This window comes from Lycium barbarum, chromosome 7, assembly GCF_019175385.1.
Source record: "Lycium barbarum isolate Lr01 chromosome 7, ASM1917538v2, whole genome shotgun sequence".
In the NCBI taxonomy this organism is placed as follows: Eukaryota; Viridiplantae; Streptophyta; class Magnoliopsida; order Solanales; family Solanaceae; genus Lycium; species Lycium barbarum.
The window spans coordinates 90269530-90276842 of record NC_083343.1 but is presented as its reverse complement, the minus strand read 5'-3'; positions in this window follow the sequence as shown (position 1 = coordinate 90276842).

Sequence of the window (7313 nt, the reverse complement as noted above, 5' to 3'; positions counted from 1 at the left end):
CAGTACATATTTCGTACTGACCCCCTTTCTTCGGGGGGGCTACGTTTCATGCCCGCAGGTACAGATAGTCGATTTGGTGATCCTTCAGCATAGGACTTCTACTCAGTTGTCTTGGAGGGCTCCGTTGTTCCGGAGTCTAGAATTTTGGTACAGATCCTATGATATGTATGTATATGTTTATCCAGGGGTACGATGGGGCCCTGTCCCGTCACATTTCGCTATCGATACTCTTAGAGGTCTGTAGACATATGCGTGGGTTGTGTATAAGTTCTGTTCAGCTGTGTCTATACGTTGTGCTATGTATATGTTCGTCTGTAATGGCAGTCGTGTCGGCTAGCATATGACATGATATTGGTGTGTAGTGGCAGCCTTGTCGGCTTGCGGATCATTTTATGATTTGATCAGTTGTGACTCCTCAGGAGACAGTTTATCTGGACATATATATATGACGACGTTATGAACCTTTGAGTTCCTTTACATGTTTCCATATTGTTCTTAGATTCTGTATGACTATATCTAACAGGTACGTATACGGGTGTCCAGGTCGGGCACTAGTCATGGCCCACGGGGTTGGGCGTGACAAAAGTGGTATCAGAGCAGTTCGTCATCGGAGTGTCTACAGACCGTGTCTAGTAGAGTTTTGTTTATCGGTGTGCACCACATCTATAAACAGGAAGCTACAGGACATTTATGATGTTACCTTTCTTTCATATCTAAGATCGTGCGATAGAGCCCTGCCATAGGAAATGAAATTCCTTATACTAACCTTTGATTTCAGCTGAAGAACAACATCGACAGAAGGAAGCGACTGATGATATTAGAAGTTACAAAGTACACAGGTAAGTAACGGTGTGAAAGAGGCCTGTCGGATAAGGTAAGAATATTCAGGTATGATCGACATGTAAAGTTGAAGAATGAAAGGGGAGGTAGATCGGAAGGTATAACAGGATAGATCGTTAAAGGATCAGGTACGTCTCGAGGTGAGATATGTGAGGTAAGTTCCGACACGTTTATACTTTTTATTGGAAATTGGGAGCCCTGTGTGGCTATGATACGATATGATATATGCGTATATATGTTGGCCCTGCGAGGCATTGTTGGTATTTCCTGCGTGCAGGTTTTGGGATAGTAAGAAGTACAGAGGAAACTCTGCCCAAATTTTCCCAGAAATAGGAAAAAGAAGAGAATGAGATATATGTTCGTAATATTCTTGAAGAGTCATGTCAACAGTAATGATAAGATTTGACTAAATTGCAAGTATGTCTGACTTCGAGGAATAAAGTTAACGGTTTAATTGATAGTAATAGTAATTTTGAGGTCGATATCGATATGGTAAATTTATTATGTTGGACTAAATCTTTAAGAGATACCCTCCGTGTCATTCGTGAGGGGCACCATTCTTACTTGGGAAATTATATTTCGAAAAAGCATTTATGAGCAGCAAAGTTTGGGATTCATTTGAATGGACCAGAATACTTTCCAGCCACATGTTTTCCTTAAAAAAGCTTATGTTGAAGGGCAAAAACGTCCGGCAATTAAGTTTCACTTTATTGGAAGAGTACAAAGCATAGAGCAAGTAGTTTGTAAACTAAATAGTTCGTTCATGACCCAGAAAAAAAAGAATTCTGAGGGTAAACTATGTGAATTAAGCGATAGAAGTCCCGTGGTGTTTGTCGGATTCTAGTTCTTCTTCTTGTGTAGTTTCGGAGGATGCTTCATGGTGACGTAACCTTGGAGGGGGAGTGTTCTTGTGTTCTCGAGGTAGCATTTCATCATGTCCTTGAGTTTATTAGTTTTTAATCAACTAATTGGAAATAGAATTTGTAGAAGGAAAACTCAAACTTGTGAGCTGTCATGGATCATGTGTTCCACGTGTTATTGATGAAATGCTAGGATGATTCGGAAGGGTTTGTGATACTAAGGGATGATTTAGAAAAAGGTGGCAACTTTTAACAAAACATTTTATTGAGGTATCGAGTGAATTGGTAAGTGGGGATAAATTACGACGAGTTTACAGTTAAAAGGAGTAGTAGTATGATTGAGATAAAAATACGGAGGAGGAAGAGTTATGAAAAATTATGAAGGTATTGATAAGACAACTTGTGAGATACTAAGGGTAAGATCGATCAGAAAGGGTGAACGGTTAAGTACTCCTAGTCCATAGAGTGTAATTAAAACATAGTATGAATCTTGAATAAGGTTAAGGAGTGTTACGTTATGGGATGGATTACGAACAGGATGTAATGTGAATACCATAAGGATTGTTATAGAAATGAGTACAGCCTAGCAAGGAAGTAACTAAAGGATATGATGTGATTAGTGTGAAATGGAAAAAGCAGATGTAGAACGAATAAGAAAGACCGACAAGTCCTATAAGGAAAGTTCAGAATAGAAGTCAAGTGGTAATGAAAGTAAAAGCGAGCACTGGAAGAGAAGAGTTAATAGAAAGAAGGAGATAAGAAGAAAGCGAGTGGGATTACAGTGTAGCGATGCGTTATGACATGTATAGCTAAGAAAACGAGTAATATAAGCGACAGAGTTGGGAAAGACCAACCTAAAGGAAGATGAGCAAGGAGACAGAATGAATGCCAGAAATGACTGGTATGATAAGAACAAATATGGATGAACATAATATGTTTTGAAAATGAGAAAGGGGTTATGTAGAAATAGTGTTTACCGAAGGATATAGGAGTAGCATGAGATTCCTCGTGCACACAATAAAAGATGGACATAGACTGGAGAAATGAAAGGAATACTAAAGGAAGCACTCAAGACAGACGTAAAGGGAAATATATTGCTACAAACTTAAGGTGTAGTATGACGACAAGGTGATAAGACAAGACCACTATTAAGACGAATTTGATATGATTTTGAGTAAGTTAGAAGTTAGCATTGGATATACAACAAGAGAGAAAGAATATGAGGCATAAAAGAGTACTGCGTATATGTGACCTCACCTCGAAAATAGTGAAATCCTTAAAGGACAAGGATTGTGGATTTGTGAAACAACTGATGTATTGTGAGTTTATTAGAAGAAACAGATGATATCCGTTGGGATAAAGATAGTGTCATAAGAAAGCTTGGGACACTTATCATCAGAATATAAGTGCTACCTAATTGAGAATTTGAAACGACTATAAGCACTAGCTAATTACTGATCGGAATAAATGGAATGTGGCTTTGGTTAAGGTTTCGTACATGGAGAATCAAAGTTATAAATGATAAAGAAAAGACATGGCTATGGTATAAGTACAACCCCAAAGGGGGGAAGCGGGTGAAAGCAAAGTAAGTATAAATGGAAACAATTGACGCTATAATATATCCAATATGGATACTCAAACTTCAAATGAGATCCCATGCTGAAACAAGTTGGTAAGATCTGAAAGCCAGCGATAAACGAATAGAAGACATGATGGTATTTTAGACAAGACTAAGCATCATTTGTAAAGATTCTGTATAATATGACATTAGAAAGTGAATGCTTATAAAAAGGAAGAATACGACAAGAGAATGGTAACAAGTAACTTAAAAGATATTATAAAGGATAGCAATGCTATGCTGGATTAGAAGTTAAGATGTTGACAACGGAGTTATTGGCTAATGATATTGTGACATCTAAGTCGCAAAGGAGAAAGGATAGGAAATCTCTCCTATAGTAGGATATGAGAAAAATTAATGGTCAATAGGGGAAGACAAAGGAGTATGACGAAATAGACAGCAAGTGAGTGTTAGTACAATAAGATATGTAGAGTAGAATAAGCCAGGAGAAGGAAAGACTACGACTAAGATTGGATGCACTTTGTACAAATTGTACACGAATAGTTATGCAACCTACAAATATTTGTATGCTAAGAATGAGACCAAGCGAGTACTTGATAAGAAGAGTAAGAATTCAGTAACAACAATGCGGTTGCGATATTTTAGATACATCAAAGAAAGGTGTAAGATGGTTTGAGGCAAAACTACAGAGATATAATTAGTACTGAGGGCAAAAGCCATAGTTGGGCCCCGATATCATTGTAAAGGTACAAGAGAAGAATACAAGGTAAAGCATAAAGACTAGTGGAACGATGCTAAGGTATTTTCCGGGCTGATTTGAGCACTTACACATACCCGTGTAAAGATTGCAATAGGATGCGTGATAGGAGAACTAAGAGCAAATTTGAGAAAAAGGGGCAATAGAAGAGTTTGAATCAAAAATAGAGAAACGACACGAGATAATATGCCTAAAGCATTGCCAGTTAGGGTAAGGGAAATTACAAAATGACTTAACCGAGACAATCAGAACAAGCGGGTTACTGGTTACTAGATGACAGTAAAGTTATAATATGAGGGGACCCTAGTGCTATTTGATAGCCAACCCTAAAGATCGAGATCAAGAAGTAAAAGCAAATGAGAGTTAAAGACCTTTAAAAGAAAGTCAGAAAGTAACACATGATGCTGAGGATTCCAGAATACGGACTGTAACAGCGGAGTAAAGCAAGGATATTAGGGTACAAAAATGTTACCCTCTAGGAAATTTCATTTTACTCGTAGAACCTGCGAAGGGTCCACAGGTTACCAGAGTCATACGATACTCCAGGGATATTAAAGTCTAATGAACCGACAAGGGACGTCTGCGCGTTATTAAAATCATGTTTAAAGTTTGAGAGGTATGATAAAAGGAACGATACCTTAAGAGAATAAATATAGGAGAATAAGGAGTCAAGTTAAGACTAAGCGCACAAGGAAGAAAGTAATATTTCAACAGAAGAGCTCGCAATACAACTGACAACGGACTGCGAAGTAAGAGGAGAGTAAAGGCAGTGACGTGGAATTATTACCTCGGGAAGCAACAGAAAGAAGTGATATTGCAGGAATAGCTATGTAAAGGCATGGAATGCATTATAATGAATTATAGCAAATCGACCAATGGAAGTTGTATGTGAAGGGCATAATTAAATAAGAGAACACTTGAGAAAGTATTGGGAATTCAGGACCAGTTTAACATTCGAGGACGAATGTTCTAAAGGGGGGAAGGATGTTATACCCCGTATATCTATACATTGAATTATTCGTAAGCAAATCGACTCAAGTTAAAGGCGGAATTATTTTCGGACATGAAATAGGAACTTTTAATTTTCAATTTTAATTAGTACACAAATTGTTCATAAATTTTATTTAGTGTAGAAATATTATTGGAGATTAGGAACTAATTAATTGTTATGTAAGGATTAATGATTAATTAATTTGATTGATAAAAGTGGGCCCCACCCGATTTAATAAAAATAAATGAAGCAAAATAATTATTAAGTTAAATAGGTGGATGATTCACTATGGGGGGGGAGTGCGTGTCCTATGTATGGGAAAGATATGTATAGCCACATTGGGACTAAACTTGCCATGTAAATTTCATTTGCAAATTTAAGAATTGAAAGCTAAGGAAAAGCCATAGCCATGGCTGCCAAGGTTCGGCCAAGGCAGCCCTTTTTTTTTAAAAAAGAAGTTTTCTTTCTATTAAAAATTTCAAGATATTGCACACGTTCAAGAAGGCGCGACATAAAGTGTTGTCGAGAAAGAAGAAGCGGTGGAATTGTTGCAAGTGAGAGTAGAATTTCCTCCGATTAAATTAAGGTAAGATTTTCTCATTTTATGGTATAATTGTATAAATGGTGTTGTAATGGAAGGATTAAAATTGAATTGGATGAAATTGGAAGTAAGAAATTGCATGAAATTGTTGATATTAGGAGTTGTAGTTGTTATATAGCATTGTTGAGTTGGGAAGATTCAAAGTGTGGTTTATGTTAATATGTTTTTGTCGTGTTGTCGTTGATGTGGATTCTAAATTTGGAAGAAAGAAGTGTTTAACGTATTGTATACGAAGGGTATGTTGGTTTGTTCGGTGTATAATCTTAAATGTTGATGATTTGGAGTGGAAAAGGATTAAGAAAGATTATTGAGTTGTCTATGGGTTGGATTGTAAGGATTCTATATGAATATTGCTGTTACTGTCATTGTTGGTATTTCTGTGATAACAGGAGGATAATTGGAAATTCGGATTAGGCGAATATAGAGGGGAAATGCTACCCGATTTCTGTTAAGTCCTTAACTAATGAAAACCCTAATCGAGAAAGTATAAGTTAAAGAATGAGTCCTATAGGCGATTGGTTACAGATTTATGAACTAGGAAGTATAGTTTACTAACGATAGCGATACTTTTATATTAAATAGGCTAAAGGGGCGACAAAGCGAACGGGTTTGCAATTAATTAATAACAGGTATGTAAAGTTAACCCTTCTTTCTTTTGGCATGATATTTATGAAACAAATAGACGACGTATATGTATGATTTCAAAGAAGTTCCTATTCTTAGAGCCACTAGGCTGGCTAATGTTCTTCACTCCCAGAAGCTATTTCATTATGTCTTGATACGTGTATATGATTCCAAAAGCTCTATTTTGATATAATCCATAGTGATATTCGAAAGGTACTTGATATAACTGTGGCCTTGATTTTCAAATGATAGCTCGTTTTGATTATTCTATCGAGTCTCAGATGTGTTTTAACTTGCATATGGTTTCTCACTACTCTGCTCGTGCATGCCTCAATATATCTTTCCCTAAGTCCCGGGCCAAGACACGCTTTCGTGCACAATTTCACTGCATTGTTCACCAAGTACCTCACTAGAGGGTCGGGACACGTTATATATATATGATGATATGATGATATGTTTATGGCGGCCAGGATGGTATATGATGACTTTATTCACCGAGTCCCTCACTAGAGGGCCGGGACACGTTATATATATATATGATGATGATATGATTATGTCACCGAGTCCCACAATGGGCTGTGTATGATATATGATATTGACATGCATGATTTATGTTTCAAAAGGCATGTTTTTTGGTATTCTGGATGTTATCCTTGTCTCCTGTACTCCCTATTTCAGTTATGATCCTTTTTACTGTATTTCATACTTTATATACTCAGTACATATTCCGTACTGACTCCCTTTCTTCTGGGGGCTCCGTTTCATGCCCGCAGGTACAGATAGTCGGTTTGGTGATCCTTCAGCATAGGACTTCTACTCAGCTGTCTTGGGGGGCTCCGTTGTTCCGGAGTCTAGACTTGGTACAGTTCCTATGATATGTATGTATATGTTTATCCAGGGGTACGGCGGGGCCCTGTCCCATCACATTTCGCTATCGATACTCTTAGAGGTCTGTAGACATATGTGTGGGTTGTGTAAAAGTTCTGTTCAGCTGTGTCGATACGTTGTGCTATGTATATGTTCGTCTGTAATGGCAGCCTTGTCGGCTAGCATATGACATG